An 18693-nucleotide genomic window follows, 5' to 3' on the forward strand; every position below is an offset into this window, starting at 1 on the left:
GCCAGTCGCCGACTGGGCATCCTCCGTCGTGCGAAGTCCTTCCTTGGCACACCTGAGCTCCTCACCACATACAAGGCTTTCATCCGCAGCTCTATGGAATACTGCTCTCCCCTCTGGTCTGGTGCTCCTGCCTCACACCTAGCTCGTCTTCACGCTGTTGAAACCAAAGCGTTCAGAATCATTGGAATCTCCCGCGATGAAGCTAACTCCAAGGGCCTTTCACTCACTCACCGCAGGCAGGTTGGTGGTCTTTCCGTCTTCTACCGACTCCTCTCTGGCCTTGCCCCCCCAGCTCTCTCTGGGCTCTGTCCCCCAAATATTCCTACAGGTCGCACAAGATCTGCCTGCAACCCTCTTATGGTTAAACTGCCAAAATCAAGACTTTCTGCTCACCTTCACTCCTTTATTCCTCTTTTCTCCCACCTCTGGAACAAACTCCCTCACTCTCTTCAATCCCACTCCACCCTCCAGGTCTTTAAAACAGCTGTTCACCACCATCTCTTATCCTCCCCCATCCAAAACCTTGATCTATTCTACCCCCACTAATTTCGGTCCCTTTGTGTTTTATACCTCTCCCCCCCCCCCCCCTTCCCACGCCTCCTGCCCCCAAGCCCTCTCCCTCCCACACTTCTCCCTGCTCTCAAATGTTGTGGTTGTGTGCTGGCCTTTCTCTCCCCATCTTGTCTTCCGCTCCCTCCTTTTGTATATTTTGTTTGTCTGGTTGATTTGTTTGTGAAATAAATGTTAGCTCTTTCACGAGCCTCGATTCAGTATACAAAAAACAAAAACAAAAAAAAAACAAAAAAAAAACATGAAAGACAAAAGAATGAAGCGAGGATTTAAAAAAAAATACAAAAGGATAAAAAAAAATTACCCTGCACAGTCCATCCGTCTGTCCGTCTGTCTCTATTATCAGTTTATGATCGTCAATTTATGAATGAGGAACAACTTATTGACTGAATGTTATATTTTGAACAAGAATCGGAACATGAATAGGAAGTCTTTTATTTTACCGTTCATTGGCTCAGAATTCGTCCCCATCGCGCATGCGCAGAGAGGAGTGACATCTTTTTTTTTTACTCTGTCTGCCTACAGTACCTTAGAGTCCAACTAAATTGAAAATCATTCCAAACAGAAAACTTACTGTTATTAAGGACGTCATAATGGACACAAACAACAGGCACAAAGAACTAATGCAATGTGTTAGATCGGGTGGTGTAATAGACACTGAAAATGGTGGTAAATCCAGAATTCATTTATTTATATGACTTTTACAATTTTTATTTTATTAAAATTTCATTAAATACTTGAAGGCTGTAGTACACAAATCACCTGTCATAATAATTCCAAAAACCTCCAGTTTTGCGGTGCCGCAATTTAAATAAAGGTTCAATGTGGTGGTGTATAAGGGTGGTATTCGGGACTGCTTCTGGAATACATCATTAGTACTAATCTTTCAGATTTTTTTTTATGATCGTTAAAATGATCATTTTCTTAAAATTGATGAAAGATTGAAGTAACACTACATGAGGTATTCAATTCTATGAACTCTCTCCTTCATGTTTAATTTGAGTGTGGAATTCTCTATCGTGAAAGCATTCCATATGTGGGCCTTCACACCTTTCATTATACATGCATATTGTATGCAAGGATCGTTCAATATTGACATGGACCTTTTATTGTAAAATACAGAAAAATGATGCTGACATTTTATGCAATAGCATTGACAATCCAAAGCAAGTTGTGTTCTAGGAGTTACATCAACACTGGTTACATCATCAAACAATAAACAAACCAAGATGGCGGCCAATTTCTGTGCTATCATGAGCTACCTGAGCTACCTGTGCTATCATGCAGCCAACAGCGTAATATCGAGTTATTTTAGAGGAGAAACCTCAAAACTGCTCTAATTCACAGGAAACTGTCTGCAGAATTTGGTAATACATGCTTTTCACATAAGTACATACCTAAATAGCTCAGTGAAATTGTCAGCAATCTTGAACATTCTCACGTGTATGGAACATTTTAGTGTTAGTTCTTGAACCACCTGTCACTCAAGCAAACATTAAACATGTTAAAAAACGAATTTTGGAAAATCGCCGGATTACTAAATGTCAAAATGGACAAGTTTTTACTGTCGGTGTTTCAAGTTTGGAAACAATTATTAATTATTTCTGGAAATTAAATAATGCAAGTGTAAGGTGAGTACCAAATGAGCTCTCATTTGTTCACAAGGCAACTTGTATGGCTGTTGTGACAGAGCTCTTGGAATGTAACTGTAGATGGGGCTAGAAGATTTATTGGAGAGGATTGGGACATGTGATGAGACCAGCTGGGTGCATAATTTCACAACAGAGTTAAAGCAAGCGACCATGAAGTGGAAACTTTAATGAGAAGAAAAAAGGATCATCACAAGCCATGACAAATGAAAAAAATAGAGGTTCCATAATCATCCAGAAAGCCTATGCCATTACATTCGTGTTTTCAGACATTAGTGATTTTAGATCATGTGAAATTTCTAGAATATTGGAAAACCACCAATGCACAATTATGCACAAAATTTAATTATGCACAATGTGTGTGTGTGTTTTTCACATGTACCATGTCAACATTGAACATATAATAATTAATTATATAATAAATAAGAACATATAATAATCAACATATAATAATTTATCATTATATATAAAATAATAAAAGGCAGTATCTGTCCATCTGTCTGTCTGTCTCCTACATCTATCTATAATTCCAGTAATCTCTGTGTGTATGTGTGTGTGTCTGTGTGTGTGTGTGTGTGTGTGTGTTTGTCTGTGACCGCTGTTTCTCGACAACCACGGGTCCGATATACTTGAAACTTGCCAGGTATATTGCTGGGGACCCGAGGATGTGCCTTTTCAAGGTTTGAAATTAATCGGACAAGTGGTTCCCAAGGTATGGTCACCGTACTCGCAAGCCGTTCGCTTTGGCTTTGCGAATGGACCAAACCATTTCATGTAAATAGAGGGGGGGGTTCTACCGTACTCGCAAGCCGTTCGCTTTGGCTTTGCGAATGGACCAAACCATTTCATGTAAATAGAGGGGGGGGGGTTCTGTGGTCGTTACTGCCACGTGGTTTCAAAGTTTTTTTTTGTTGTTGTTGTTTGCACGCATGTTTTTTTGCACCCACGTACGGGCACGCCCTAGTAACTCCAAAACCATGAAAGCTAGCAGCCCCAAACTTTGCATGCATACACCTGGACCTCCAACAGATTGCAAAGATGAAAACTGCGTGTTTGGGTGTGTTATAACATCCTTTTTGAAGTTGATTAACGAGGTGCTCATAATAATAAAAAAACAATGTGGTGGTGTACCAATATGGCGGCCCGCCATCTTGGTCAACCCACTGCACCTGCTGGGTTATTAAGCCACAATGTTGTTTCGGCCTACTCAAACGTGCCTTGGCTTGGAAACACGATCGATAATTATCATTACATAATTTAAGCATATTGTCATGTATGAAGCTGCAAATATTCACCGTTGTATCCCCACACCGTGACCGCGGGTATATTTCCGTTTTTTCCGGAAGTTACGGCCCAGCTCGGATGGCGCTGCTGTGAATCGGGCCTGTATCGGGAGAGTCAATAAACATGTGCTACAATCGATCGTAGTCTGTTGAGATACCTTACATGGCGACGAGGACAAACATCTAGACCATGACTTCTTTCGGCCATATCGATGAATTCGACCCTCATGAGGGAGATTTTGACACGTATTTCGAGCGGTTGTCTTTCTACTTCGAGGCGATCGGCATCGTGACCGAAGCCCGGATGAAGGCCGTCCTGTCCGTTTGCGGGGGTGAGACGTTCACACTCGTTAAAAACCTGATTTGGCCTCGGACAATCTAGGAGCTCACGTATGCAGAGCTCAAGGCCGCTTTGAAGGAACATTGTAATCCGTCTCCTTCAGTCATCCTGTGTCGGTTTAATTTTTACATGTGCAGACAGCAGCAAGGTCAGTCGATCGCAGACTTCATTGCACACCTCAAAAAACTGTCACATCTGTGTGAGCCTGGGGACACGATTGATGACATGCTCCGTGATTTGCTGGTGGTTGGTATGTCCAATGACCGCACTCGTAGACGCCTGCTTGCTGAGAGAAGACTGACGTTCCAAAATGCCAGAGACACCGCCATTTCCATGGAAAGTGCTGAACGCAACGCTACAAGCATCGGTGCCACTCGCTCGTCTGGTACCAGCCCTGCTGTGAATCAGTTGGATCAGGATCCGCCAAAACGTTGGAACAAGGCTCCTCATCAGAAGCCAGTGCAGTCTCAAACACACAACAAATGTTTTCGGTGCAACGGAAAGCACCCTCCAGAGACGTGTCGGTTCAAAGATGCGACCTGCCATTTCTGTTCGAAGACTGGCCATATTGCTCCAGCTTGCATCACTCGCAAATCGGGAAAAGAGAAAGCTGCTGACAAGAAGATTCATCAGTTTATCGGTTCGGAGGAACCTGAGCTTGACCAGGTGAGCTCTGTTTCCAACAACTCAGAATCGTGTGACCTGTTTCATATTGATTCTCACCATAAGCGGGACCCTCTTCTTGCCACTGTTGTCATCAACAATTGACCATTGCAAATGGAGGTCGACACTGGTGCAGCCATCTCGCTCATCGGCCATGCTGTTTTCACAAACCTGTGAAGTGATGCCGACCGACCCCATCTGAAACCTACTACCTATGGACTCTCCACCTATACAGGTCAGAAGATTGTTCCCAACGGTACATGTGACGTCACGGTGGGCTACGATAACCGTGAGTTTCACCTACCCCTGATCGTCATTCCTGGAAAGGGCCCTTCCTTACTAGGCAGGAACTGGTTGAGCATAATTCAACTGAAGTGGAAAAGCATTCATCAACTCCGGGCAGCCAACGTTTCTCCTACCGCAGCATACACACTCAAAAATGTGCTGGATACGTACCCGGATGTCTTCAAGGATGAGCTTGGAACCTTGAAAGGACATACGGCTAAACTCAGTGTTGACCGGGATGCCAATCCTATATTTTGCAGAGCCCGCCCAGTGCATTTCGCCCTGCGGGAGCGGATTGACAAGGAACTGGATCATCTTGAAAATCTGGGCATCATCGAGCAAATCCAGTATGCCGAATGGGCGGCGCCCTTCGTTCTGGTCATAAAATCGGACCAGTCCATCGGCATATGTGGGGATTATAAAATGACCGTGAACAAGTGCTCTTCATTGGATAAATATCCAATCCCGAGGATCGAAGACCTCTATGCTCGTCTCATGGGAGGCAAGACTTTTACGAAACTCGTTCTCAAATCCGCCTATCTACAGCTCCGCTTGGACGATAATTCGAAACAGTATCTTACCATCAACACACATCGTGGGTTGTACAGGTACCACCGACTCAGTTTTGGAGTGAAATCTGCACCTGTAATTTATCAGCGTGTCATGGACAGTTTGTTTGCCGCCGAACGCAACGTCGTTTGTTACCAGGATGATATTCTGGTTACTAGTCGTACGGACGCGGAACATCTACAAAACCTGGATAGAGTTCTGAAGAAGGTTTCGGACTCCAGCCTACGTTTGCGTCGAGACAAGTGCAAGTTTATGGTGCCATCAGTCACGTACCTGGGTCATATGATTGATGCCGAGGGTCTACACCCGACAGATGAGAAAGTCCGAGCTATCAAGGATGCTCCAGCTCCACGAGACGTAACCGAATTGAAGTCATACCTCAGTTTGCTTCAGTTCTATGGTCGTTACATCCCGAATGTGACCGACGTTTTGGGCCCCCTTTGTCGCCTTTTGAGGAAAGGAGTCTCCTGGAGCTGGGGGTCCACTGAACAATAAGCATTCCAGACCTCTAAGGATCTGCTCAAATCGTCCAATGTTCTCGTTCATTTTGATCCAGAGAAGGATCTTGTGCTGACATGCGATGCCTGTTGGTATGGAGTGGGGAGTGTATTATCACACGTGATGCCTGATGGTACGGAAAGACATGTTGCATTTGCATCCAGAACGTTGTCCCCTGCAGAGAAGACCTATTCCCAACTTGACAAGGAAGGATTGGGAATCGTTTTCGGTGTCGGCAAATTTCACCAGTACCTTCTTGGACATCATTTCACGATTCACACTGATCACAAGCTGCTGATCAGTCTGTTTGGTCCAACTAAGGCGACATCTGACACACTACTGCCCAGGATCATCCGCTGGTCCCTGTTTCTCGCTGCTTATGACTACACTATATGTTATAAGCCCGGTTCGTCTATCACAAATGCAGATGCCATGAGTCGGTTACCCCTTCCAGAATCCGTTGATGATTCGCCTACACCAGGATCCATTATCGCACTGATGGATCATCTGGAAGATTGTGCTGTCGATTCCGGCCAGATCCGCACTCATACTCGACGAGACCCGGTTCTGTCCAGAACTGTCCAGGCTGTACAGCTTGGATGGCATTTGCTACCTGAGGGAGACCCAGCTTTTGCGGCTTTTAAAGCATGTAAAAACGAACTCAGCGTGGAAAATGGTTGCCTACTCTGGGGATGTCGTGTCGTGATCCCGGAAAATCTGCATTCCAGGGTCATGGATGAAATCCATGACTGTCACCCTGGGATTGTGAAGATGAAGTCACTCACCAGAAACTATGTGTGGTTGCCGAATCTTGATGCTGATATCGAACATCATGTTCGACATTGTTACCCCTGCCAGAGCACCCGGAATACACCTGCGAAAGCGCCACTGCATCCCTGGAATGGCCCAGCGAACCGTGGCATCGCCTACATCTCGATTATGCCGGGCCTATTAACGGCAGCATGATTCTAATAATTATGGACGCGCACACAAAATGGATCGATGCCTATGTGGCGCATGGTCGGTACTACGTCAGCCATTGTCATCGAAAGACTCAGACGCTGTTTCGCCACTCATGGTCTGCCCAGGATGATCGTGAGTGATAACGGTTCGTGTTTTTCCAGTACCGAGTTTGCCGAGTTCACACGTCGGAACGGCATCAAACAGAAGTTTGTCAGCCCACATCACCAGGCTTCAAATGGCTTGGCCGAACGATCCGTGGGAATCATCAAATCCGGATTGCAGAAACTTCAGGAGGGAACTCTGGAAACAAAGCTGTCTCATCTCCTGTTCAAATACCGCATCACGCCACAATCAACAACCGGTGCAGCTCCGTCTGAGTTATTGATGAAACGACACTTGAGATTGACACTTGACAATCTCAAACCGGACATATCATCAAATGTTTATCAGAGCCAGCTTAATCAAAAGTTGGTGCACGATAAGTCGTCCAACAGTCGCTGTATCAACATAGGAGATCCAGTGTTTGCCCGAAAATTTGGTGCAGGTGCGACGTGGCTACCGGGGGACATCATCGAGAAGCCAGGTCCACTGTCCTGCGTGATTCGCCTGCAGGACGGCCGCGAAATTCATCGACATCAGGACCACATAACCTACCGTCACTGTCAGTCGATAGAGCCTGCAGCATCGTCACAGTCAGAACAACAGTTCGAACCGCCACTGCCGGAGATCGTCGTGGCCGCTCCAGCCGGCTGGGATGCCCCGAAAACCTCTGCGAACGCTACACCCTTCGTGGAGACCAAAGGAATCACCTCGGACTCTGTATCCACTGGTACACCGCGACGCTCAATGCGTGAGAGAAAAGCACCCGACCGGTTGAATCTTTGAACATGTTCTATTTTCACGTTGACACATGTTCTATTTTCACGATGACACACGTTCTATTCTCACGGTGACACATGTTCTATTTTCACATATTTTCATTATTCTCATAATCGTTTGCACACATATTTTCACATGTTTTGGAAATGTTGCTTTTGAAATGCCAATTCTGGAAATCTAGCACGTATTTCTCTTGGTAATTTTGGACTTAAAGGGGAGGATGTCATGTATGAAGCTGCAAATATTCACCGTTGTATCCCTACACCGTGACCGCGGTTTTATTTCCGTTTTTCCGGAAGTTACGGCCCAGCTCGGATGGCGCTGCTGTGAATCGGGCCTGTATCGAGAGTCAATAAACGTGTGCTACAATCGATCGTAGTCTGTCGAGGTACCTTACACATATCATCAAAATCTGGAATCGGATATGACATTGGATGCTGTAGAGTGTAGACTAAATAATGTCCAAATCTGGAGTGAAATGTGACAAAATTTACCATATCTTTCGATTTTATAATGAAGTGTATACTGTATATATGCATTTATTTAAGCGAGGCTAGGGTTTCTCGTTCTGGTGTTAGTTTTTATTTATTTATCTTTAACAAGTAAAACGCATCTCGCTGTACAAGATCGGTGTTGGTGATAGATATACGGTAGTGTATATATAGATCCCTTAAACTGTGTTGTTCGCCGAAATGGACGTGTTGATGGATGGATGATTGGTTGATGTAATGGTTGGCGAAATGGATGGTTGCCTATGCAACGTTGTTGGTTCGGTTAAGATATTTCTTTTTTTTAACCTTTGTCAGGTAAAACGCATCTCGCTATACTGTATACGAGATTGGTGCCGGTGTGTGTGTGTTACTATGTATGTGTTACTATGTATGTGTTACTATGTATGTGTGTGTGTGTGTGTTACTATGCATGTGTGTGTGTTACTATGTGTGTGTGTTACTGTGTGTGTATATGTGTGTGTGTGTGTGTTTGTGTTACTATGTGCGTGTGTGTTACTATGTGTGTGCGTGTGTGTTACTATGTGTGTGTGTGTGTTACTATGTGTGTGTGTGTGTGTGTTACTATATGTGTGTGTGTGTGTGTTACTATATGTGTGTGTGTGTGTGTTACTATGTATGTGTGTGTGTTACTATGTATGTGTGTGTGTTACTATGCATGTGTGTGTGTTACTATGTGTGTGTGTGTATATGTGTGTGTTACTTTGTGTTACTATGTGCGTGTGTGTGTTACTATGTGTGTGTGTTACTATATGTGTGTGTGTGTGTGTATGTATGTGTGTGTGTGTTACTATGTGTGTGTTACGATGTGTATGTGTTACTATGTGTGTGTGTGTGTGTTACTGTGTGTGTTTCTGTGTGTGTGTGTGTGTGTGTGTGTGTGTTAATGTGTGTGTGTGTGTGTTAATGTGTGTGTGTATGTGTGTGTGTGTGTGTGTGTGTGTGTGTGTGTGTGTGTGTGTGTGTGTGTGTGTGTGTGTGTTAATGTGTGTGTTAATGTGTGTGTGTGTGTGTGTGTGTGTGTGTGTGTGTGTGTGTGTGTGTGTGTGCGTGTGTGTGTGTGTTACTATGTGTGTGTGTGTGTTACTTTGTATGTGTGTGTTACTATGTATGTGTGTGTTACTATGTATGTGTGTGCTACTATGTGTGTGTGTGTGTTACTGTGTGGTGTGTGTTATTGTGTGTGTTTCTGGGTGTGTGGTACTGTGTGTGTGTGTGTGTTACTCTGTGCGTGTGTGTTACTGTGTGTGTGTGCGTTACTGAAACAATGGAACTGTCAGCTGAAGGAGCAAAATAATGTCATTGTCTTACACAAATGGTTTATTCAATTGCAGAAGCATAGCGTGGTACTTCGTAAGCAGTTTGTGAGTGTAACTTCCATAGGATAGGGTGTCACTCCGCTGCATCAGAGTTTACTGTATCTGTGATCTATTTTTAAAATTCGCTCTAGATGATGGACCCAGATTGTGTATATCATATTCCCGTCAGGAAGCGATTCATTGTTACTTGGCAACGCCTGGTACTTTTGCTAGTATTTAATGAATATGTCAAATATTAATCATGACTCTCTTCTTTCCTCTGCATGGGTTGGAATCAAAACCAAAGCTTTCTTTCATGATAGATGATACGCTGTTCAGTTTTTTTAGTGTACATAAACTCAGCAGTCCTCTTGATTGTACAAAATATTTCTTTGGGCAGTGCATAGGCAATTGACCACTGTCGCTATCACTCCTAAAAAAAAACATGTATTACCTCATTTCCTCTGCATTGGCTGTACTCAAAATGTACCTTTATTTCCTGATGCACTGTTCATTCTTCAAATGTACGCTAGAGGCCTGAAGCCTGAGGCCGATTAGTAGCGACCAAAATGTCAAACATTTGATTTGATTTTATTTTCAGGTTACAATTGTGGGTGGAGTCAGGGCAGCCAAGCTCCACCCTGAACGGACAGAGTTTCAGAGTGACAGACAGAGAGAGCGTTCTTCAGCCGCTTTCAGGTGGTTGGTCAAAAGCGCTTTTTATCTCGATCTTTTAACATGTCTGCCGATCTTGATCAGTGATAACCACTGCAGCGTGGCTTTATCTTTGTCTACCGATCTTGATAACCACTGCAGCGTGGCTTTATCTTTGTCTACCGATCTTGATAACCACTGCAGCGTGGCTTTATCTTTGTCTACCGATCTTGATAACCACTGCAGCGTGGCTTTATCTTTGTCAACCGATCTTGATAACCACTGCAGCGTGGCTTTATCTTTGTCTACCGATCTTGATAACCACTGCAGCGTGGCTTTATCTTTGTCTACCGATCTTGATAACCACTGCAGCGTGGCTTTATCTTTGTCTACCGATCTTGATAACCACTGCAGCGTGGCTTTATCTTTGTCTACCGATCTTGATAACCACTGCAGCGTGGCTTTATCTTTGTCTACCGATCTTGATAACCGTCTCCAATCTTGATAACCGCTTCGATCTCATTTCACGTGCCTTTTCGGATTTTTCCACATCCTGTGGAGATGCTAAGTGCCAGCTGCTCGAGACCACCATGTATGACTTTGATGGATTAATGGAACATTTAACTGAGATAACAGAGGATCGAAGTGTCCAATTCATATCTGATATACCTTGACATGTTGTAATCCTGTACATAAATACCATACTGCTATGCTGCACATTTAGTAATGAGATATCTACATCATAATGATGATGTCGAGTCTCCTCAGGCAATGATGGCATGGCGTATGCCATCATATTGCATTTCTATTGGGGGGGGGGGGGGGGTCGCCACTCCTCTCCGTCCCTCTGCTGGCTGTTGGTGTATTCATCTTCTTCCGCCCGTGCTGTTGGAGTCGACTGGACCCTCATCCACCAGATGTGCAGAGCCATCTGCCATTTAAGCCACATGGCTGCAAACCGTTACCCTGGCAAGGTGGTGGCTGACAGTTATTACACCTTGCCCACAGGTGACCTTGGATTATGCCATCATCATCATCATCATCCACATGCTACATTACTCCCTTTAACCCAAATTACATCCCTGCAACATTATATGTATATATATATTTATATATATATATATGTATGCATATATATATAATTACATATGTATATCTTGGGAGTTTCCAATAATACATATATATGTGTCAGACTGCAATATATATCAGAAAATGCAGTCATTTTACAGAATGACACCAGTGGAAAGTGCCCGTGGCACTTTGTGTGTATTCCTGGCTTCAATTGTGTTCGCAGAAGTATGTGGTATGTTACACTTGTTACTGGTTCATGGTAAACATTGAAGGTGGTGACAAGGACACCCTTCCCGACTCAGAATTTTGTTATCATCACTTCCCTCACACTTCAACAGGACTTGAACGTTTGTGACATGTTGTGCAGAGTCATTCTGATGACTCCATATTATATCTTACTGGTGAGATACCCGTGCTACACACGGGTGGGAGGCCGGAAGCAAACAGGCAATGCAGATACGGCGAATGCTAAAGCATGAAACCAATAAATTCCACATTCCTGTAGCACCCTCAGTCGCACGTCAGACATGGACAGCAAGTTCGTGAAAGACTTCCATGAAAAACGTACCCGTTCGCATACAAACGGGTACGTTCACGTATAGAAACATTGATCGTGGGACCGTGGCGAATCTGCATATGGGGATCCGCGAAGTTCACATTCAGAAAGTAGAAACCATCACGGCATGTCGTCATTCACTTGAACTCGATATCTCTTTTTTCATTCCAAACAACATATCTCCAATCACAAATTAATCACAAAATAAACTTTTAACAACATTGTTAATGTTTCCTTCATTGTAAAAACTACCAAGTCAACAGTTAAAAGGATTTTGAGCCGATAGGTGTTACGACCTTGGCAAGATCGATGGAGACAGCGATCTGTTAGCGTATACACCGCCCCAATAGCTATGTGGAATTCTCTCATGTGGAGATTAAACTCACATCATTTGAACTTTGGCCGAGGTCATTATTTACTTTTAATGATGTTTATATACGAATCGAAAAGAAGATACTTGGTTTTGGGTCGTCCTTTAAGCATATCTCGTGGGATTGTGAGTTGGAGAGACGACCGTGATGGCGGTGAGGGGGTTGGCATTCTCTCAAGCAAGGATTCAACCCATGTCCTTATAAAAGGTCTTTGTCCGATGTCACCGAGTCCGATCGGTGCAGCTGTGCATTGCAGCTGTGCAGCGATCGGTGCTGCCGTTTGTCCGGCACCCAGGAAAATAACACTATGCGGGAGTCCAAACATGAAAATGCTGGAGGCCAAAGCTGAAATTGGGAAAACAATATACCCTATTTTACTCCAGGAGATCCCAGGAAATATCGTTACCCACCCAAAATATCATTGCGATCAGTACCTTCGAACGGACGGACAGGCAGACAGACAGACAGACGGACGGACATTTGGTGAATTATAGTAAGATAGGACCCCATTCCACTGTTAGGCAGACAGCACTCTATGCTGATCTAGAATTTATTACATGCTGGTCTGATAAATGGAACATGTCCTTCAATTCAGGAAAATCTCATTTGGCTTATCTGTCACTCTGGAAGGATTGTCCCACTAACCTACCTGTCTCTTGTCATGGTCAGCCACTGGAAGAGGTCCAGTCTCTTGAACATCTAGACATCACCATCAGCCATGACCTCTCCTGGGCCAACCACAGAGAAAAGTTGACCTCCAAATCCAGTCACAGATTGGGCATCCTCCTTAAAACCAAGACCTTGCTTGGAAAGTCAGAGATACTCACAGTTTACAAGGCCTTTGTCCATAGCCTAATGGAGTAATACTCTCCCCTAATGGTTGGCACCCTGGCATCTATACGATGCCTCTCTGGGATTCTGTGGAATCTAAAACTCTAAACATTATTGGAATCTCTCAAGATGAGATCAAATCATAAAGTCTGTTGCTTTCACACCAAGGCAGGTCATTGGTCTCTTTCTTAATTTTTACCAACTCTTCTCTGATATTGGCCCCTCTGCTCTCTCTCAGTACTCCATCCCAACCCAGCAAATCAAGGATGCACATGTTCTTCCAGTAACCCCTCCTGTTTAAACTTCAATATCCAGTCTAACTGCATACCTCACTACTTTGTTCTTTACTTCTCCTGTCTATATAACCACCTTCCAGATTATCTTCTTTCCCACTCTTCCCTCCAGGACCTTAAGCAGGCAGTGCACCACCATATCAGGTCATCCCACATCCTGACTCCTGACCTTTATTATCCTCATTAACACTTCCTAACCCAACCATCTTACTTGCTGGTTTCAGTGTTTCCACACCTCATCTCCCTATTATTTTCCTATTTGTTCATTTTAGTGTTGGTTGTGCTCAGTTGTTGCCCCGCTGGAACCCTGTCAATTCAACCCTGCTCTTGCATGAGTGTCGTTCCTGCAGAAACAAAATTAGACGATTTGAGACCTTCACTGAGCAAAAGCTTGATGACCCCTCACTGCTCCATAATGGTTTTCCTCCACCATGTCTGTACTTTTGGAATGATGCAGCCATCTTACAGCACCATTACTCGTGAGTTTTTTTAAAAAAAATCGCTCGATAGTGCCAAAGCCTTTTAAAATTAATAACAGTTATATAGAAGTACACATGCGCATAAATAAATACAAAACAATCACCAGACATTTGAATACAAATAAATCAAACAATTCCGGAAGAGTGCGAAGTTAGTAGTACGGCTTCTTCTTCCTGATCGGCATCACAGCCAACTCAGAAACGTGATGAACGCCACATTCACCCACCAGCATATATATGAACCCCCTTCCTCTCCTGCCTCCCCCCTCCCCTCACCTTCCACCCCCACTCCCCCAATTCCCCCCTCCCCTCACCTTCCCCCCCCTCCCCCCTTCCCCCCCCTCCCCCCTTCCCACCTCTCCCCCTCCCCCCCACCCCCCCCCCCCACCCAGCAATGCCGGGTGCTTCTGCTAGTATATATACATATCAGTGAGAGCCTGGGAGTGTTTTAGGCAAAAAAAAAAATATATATCATGAAAAAAAAAGATCTTTTTTTTTTAGTTAAAAATAAAAAAATCGCTCGATAGTGCCGAAGCCTTTTTAAATTAATGGCAGTTATATAGAAGTACACATTCGCATAAATAAATGCAACACAATCACCAGACACCTGAATACAAATAAATCGAACAATTCCGGAAGTGCACGAAGTTGGTTGTACGGCTTCTTCTTCCTGAACAGCATCACAGTTAACTCAGAAACGTGATAAATGCCACATTCACCCACCAGCATATATACACAAAGAATTAAGTTAAGCACCCCCCCCCGTTTTTTTACAACCTCGCACATTACAAGTTTGTTGTCGTCAAAACAGTGTAATATACCCATGATATTGCTATATTTTCTGGAGAAGTGATATTATGGTCACATAAAAACATAACAATCATGCCGTTTTCAATATTTTATTCTGAATAATTTAAGGTGAAATTTTTTTGGGAATTTTAGGCATATTTTCACCTCAATTTAAGTATGGAGCTATAGGTCCATCACGGACAGTGTGGATGACGTTTATGTTTTCTAACGTACAGTCATTGTTCTGAGAAGACCTCTAGCGATCTTTGCGTCAATAACGTGTGTAGGACCCACGTGATCGGATCACTGACTCAACCAATCACTTTTTTTCACTTTGATCACTCAATTTCATCAATGGCTAATTGCTAATGTCATACCAATCATTATTTGATCTCACATACCTTAGAATATATGCCAATGTATACATATACACAAAGAATATATATTAGGGGGTGCTTACCTTAATTCGTTGTGTAGGGGTGCTTAACTTAATTCTTTGTGTATATATGAACCCCCTTCCTCTCATGCTGGCCCCCTCCCCTCACCTTCCACCCCGCTCCCCCTTCCCCCCTCTCTCCCTCTGACCCCTCCCCTCCCCTTCCCCCCTCCTTCCCCTCCCCCTTCCCCCCTCCCTCCCCTCCCCCTTCCCCCCTCCCTCCCCTCCCCCTTCCCCCCTCCCTCCCCTCCCCCTTCCCCCCTCCCTCCCCTCCCCCTTCCCCTTCCCCCTTCTCCCCCCCTCCCTTCCCTTCCTACTCACCCCCCTCCTCTCCCCTTCCCCCCTCACCCTTTCCCCGCTCACACCCTTCCCCCCCCTCTCCCCTTCCCCCCTCCCTCCCCCCCTTCCCCCCCTCCCTCCCCCTCTCCCCTCCCTCCCCTCCCCATCCCCTCCCCTTCCTCCCCCATCATCCCTCCCCCCCAATCCTGCCAACCCTCCTCCCCCCCTTCCCTCCTCCCTCCTCCCCCACCCGTCAACGCCGGGTACTTCTGCTAGTATATGCATATATATATATATATATATATATATATATATATATATATATATACTATATATATATATATATATATATATATATACAGTGGAACCTCGACTTACGAGTGCCCCAACTTACGAGTTTTTCGAGATACGAGCCGTCACTCTGGCAGTTTATTGCTTTGAGATGCGAGCCGAGATCCGAGTTACGAGCTTTCGCCACCCGGTCACGTGGTTATCTTGCCGTTCAAGTACAGTATCTCTGTCGTATAGCGCTAATGATATATAACGCCGCCGATAATGATATGATAATTTATGATAATCTATGCAGCACGACGTGGTCCTCACGTCACACAAGGCGCCTTTGCCGGCGCAAAACGGCTCTCTCAGGGTCAAACTCGGTATCGTTTTGAGCGCACGGTTCAGACCTTCAAGAAAAAGTTTATTTTGTAAAAATCGAGCCACGCGTTCAAAAGATATGACCGGTTTTGTTCGCCGGCACGTCGGCGCTCGAATCGAATCGAGTTAAAACGAACACTGCCGTTGTCGGGTCCGTCTGAGACAACCACCGGGCCTAGAACGCTGGGACCGGTCTCGTTGGATAGGCCTGGATCAGATCTCGAAACGCTGGAAGCTGCACCTCTCTGTGATAATCTTGTGGACCATGACAAGAGATCGTGCGACACGTGGTTATCATGCCGTGCAAGTACAGTATCTCTGCCGTCAACTTGTTCAGAGTGCCGGCGATAGCTCGCCTTCTCTTTGTGGAAAACACGGTGAGATCCTTAACATCCAACAACTAATGGGACGCAAACGGGGCGCCCAGTTTAGCGGTACACCCATTGATGAATCACCCTGCCTGTGATTCACCCATGACAGGTTATAGCTGGGTCGGGATTCAAACCCAGGCTGGACAGTTTAGACTTTAGAGTCAAGTGTGCGTACCTCCAGTCCAGGCCATCCTGCCAACTTGTATGCTGCATACAGGTGAAATATAAAGCGCGAGATATTTTTATATATACTGTATATTAAAAAAAAAATTGGTGTGGTTTTTGGCGGGCTGGAACGGATTAATAGCATTTCAATGCATTTCAATGGGGAAATTTGATTTGAGATACGAGCAATTTGAGTTACGAGCTCGGTCACGGAACGGATTAAACTCGTAAGTCAAGGTTCCACTGTATATATATATATATATATATATATATATATATATATATATATATATATATATATATATATATATATATTATATTATATTATATATATATATATATATATATATATATATATATATATATATATATATATATACATACATACATATATATATATATACATATATATATACAGACTTGGCATTTAATATGGAATTTTTTTTTTTCTTGACTTGGGTTTACTTTCTGAACTCAGTATATCAATCTGGTGAGTTTCTTTTACCCTTCGGTGATGTCTTTGTTGAAAGAACCATGTCACTGATTGTCTTTCGCAGCAAGAAGTCAATAACAGGATTATATCACAGGTGGCGTGACAAAATGTAAGGACAGGTACATTTGACGATTGGCTTCACAATCGGGTATATAAGGGTTGTTGCGTTCTGTATTAGTGGAAAACTGCTGCACATTTACAAAAGTTATTTTCCTCTGGAGATGGTCCGTCAACTTGACAATGCTGTTTGTCATGGAGTGGTGGCTTTACGAAATTCTGGCATGAAACAGCGTACTATTGCTCGGCAGTATGGCATCACTCAAGGTCAGGTGTCAAAGATCCTGAAACGAAATGCTCAGAGGGGTGTCCATACTCCAATACCGAGGCCAGGACGTCCCCGCAGAATCACAAGGAGAGATGATCGCCAGCTGCACCGGTTAGACTTCAATGGCCGTACCAAGTCAGCTAATCGGCTTAGGGCTGAGTGGCAGCAACTGACAAATGTGCCTGTATCCAGAAGGCTAGTCAACCAACGACTGGTTCAAGCAGGCTATCGTGCCAGGCATCCCTTGAGAAAGCCACACCTGACCAGACAACACAGCCAGCGCCGATTGCAGTGGGCCAGAGAGCACAGTCAATGGCAGTCAGGACACTGGAATCACGTGACCTTCAGTGACGAGTCTAGATTTCTGGTCAATCGTCAAGATGGCTGCGTCCGAGTGCGCAGACAAGTGCACGAAGCCCACAACGAAGATTGTATAGTTCCAAGAGTCCAAGCTGGAGGTGGTGGGGTGACCGTTTGGGCTGCTTTTCATGCAGGGGGCAAAACTGACCTGGTTGTTCTGAATGGAAACCTGAACCAGTTCAAATACAGGGTCATTCTGTAAGAAACATTGCTTCCATTTGCTCGTGCAGCCTTTCGAGGAAACTTTGTCTTCCAAGATGACAATGCACGGCCTCATCGTGCTCGCATGATCCAACACGTTCTTGCTGACCGTGGTGCAGAGCATATGGAGTGGCCTGCCATGTCCCCAGATATGAATCCGATTGAGAACTTGTGGGCAGAATTAACGTGTCAAATCGACAACTTGGACCAGCAGCCGACCTCTGTGCGTGAATTGCAGCAGACTATTGTCACTGCATGGCAAGCGATTCCTGTCCAAACCTTGGCAAATCTCGTGAACAGCATGCCTTGACGTGTACGTGTTCTCCTGAATGCTCGTGGGGTTACACGAAGTACTGAACTGTAATTTTACTGTCCGTAATCCCAGTCATAATGTAGCTTTTGTTTTTGTTGAAAATTTTTTGGGCTAATGTGCAAAATAAAGAGATACTTCTGGAAAACGTACAGAAGTTTAACACAGTACTGTACGTGAATTGAGTTCGATATCAGTTTATATCACTTTCATGGATCAATTTATTTGCTTCGAAATGTCAAATGTGGTTTTTGTTTCTTTTAAAGGTCACATTAACAAAATCTAGAATAATTTCAACATAATTCCAATGAACTTTTGGTTCGAAGTCATCTTGAAAAGTATCTTCACCCCTACAAAAAAAATATTCCATATTAAATGCCACGTCTGTATATATATATATATATATATATATATATATATATATATATATATATATATATATATATATATATATGTATGTATGTATGTATGTATGTATGTATGTATGTATGTATGTATGTACTGCGTATGTATGTATGTATGTATGTACTGCATATGTATGTACTGCA

This window comes from Myxine glutinosa, chromosome 9 (assembly GCF_964187855.1).
Source record: "Myxine glutinosa chromosome 9, kmMyxGlut1.1, whole genome shotgun sequence".
Classification (NCBI taxonomy): domain Eukaryota; kingdom Metazoa; phylum Chordata; class Myxini; order Myxiniformes; family Myxinidae; genus Myxine; species Myxine glutinosa.